This window comes from Sinocyclocheilus rhinocerous, unplaced genomic scaffold, assembly GCF_001515625.1.
Source record: "Sinocyclocheilus rhinocerous isolate Xijiao unplaced genomic scaffold, SAMN03320098_v1.1 C36896859, whole genome shotgun sequence".
NCBI classification, from domain to species: Eukaryota; Metazoa; Chordata; class Actinopteri; order Cypriniformes; family Cyprinidae; genus Sinocyclocheilus; species Sinocyclocheilus rhinocerous.
Window position 1 is genome coordinate 1348 of NW_015786702.1, and position 904 is coordinate 2251.

At 40.7% G+C, this 904-nt stretch overlaps 1 long non-coding RNA gene across 1 annotated transcript; it reads left to right on the top strand.

The window, feature by feature from the left end:
* The first annotated feature begins 352 nt into the window (after nucleotides 1-352).
* On the top strand, nucleotides 353-656 carry LOC107736693 (uncharacterized). The gene is made up of 2 exons (XR_001639716.1): nucleotides 353-445; nucleotides 582-656. It is a non-coding gene; the product is annotated as an uncharacterized LOC107736693 (long non-coding RNA).
* The last annotated feature ends 248 nt before the right edge of the window (nucleotides 657-904 follow it).

Here is a 904-nt window from a genome sequence, read left to right on the forward strand (position 1 = left end):
ATTCATATAGTCTCTCAATACATAAGTGAATATCCTTCTCCAAACTTCACACGGATTCTTAACGAAAACACACTTGCATGCCGTCTGTTCTCACTTCACCTCCAGCTGACTTGGATTTTTTCTATTCCCGGGGATTTTCACTCTCACCAGCATGTGTTCTGAAGTCTATGAGCTGCCACTGATACTTTTCATGTGTCACTTTTGCTTTGTTCTGTATGTATGGAAAATACTACAAATGCAGTTTTGTTGCTGCTGAGACTGTATTCAGTTGGGCTGCATCAGTGCTGCGTCATATTTAATGCTCAATATTTAATAGATGTACCAGGTTTGGTTTAGTAAGCATGAAGACAGATATACTGACATGCTTTTTCTCTGTTCTAACCAGCGGTGAGGCAGCTGAAGGAAGCTGTGGACTCATCCATTAACAAGCTGTCCAACTTTGACGGTAAGAGCACAGATTGTGTGTTTTTAATCGACACTAAGAGCATTTTCACACTTCGGATTTCGGTGTGGTTCATTTGAGGTGAACCACTCAAGAAATGGAGAAGAGACCTGACTTGTTTTCCTGATTTATTCCACAGAAGTCATTGATGCACATCTTCAGAATAACCAGACGACCGTGGACAACAGCTTGGCCAGTCCAGACAGGCTTAAAGGTACCGTCACATTTCTGTCACTTTCATCTAAGTTTCATCAAGTCTGTTTCTTTCTAAATTAAGCTAGGTTACAGAGAGAGCCATCACATTACCATATGATGCAATCTGATAGCAATGAAGGCACATAGTTTCACCCCTGGCCTCTATTTAAAACCAAATTAAACAACTGCAGTCTCTGGGTGGCAGGAATGAGCATTATGGTTATTTTTAGCATCCTCAAAGAGCATGATGAGCTCTAATAAGATCAT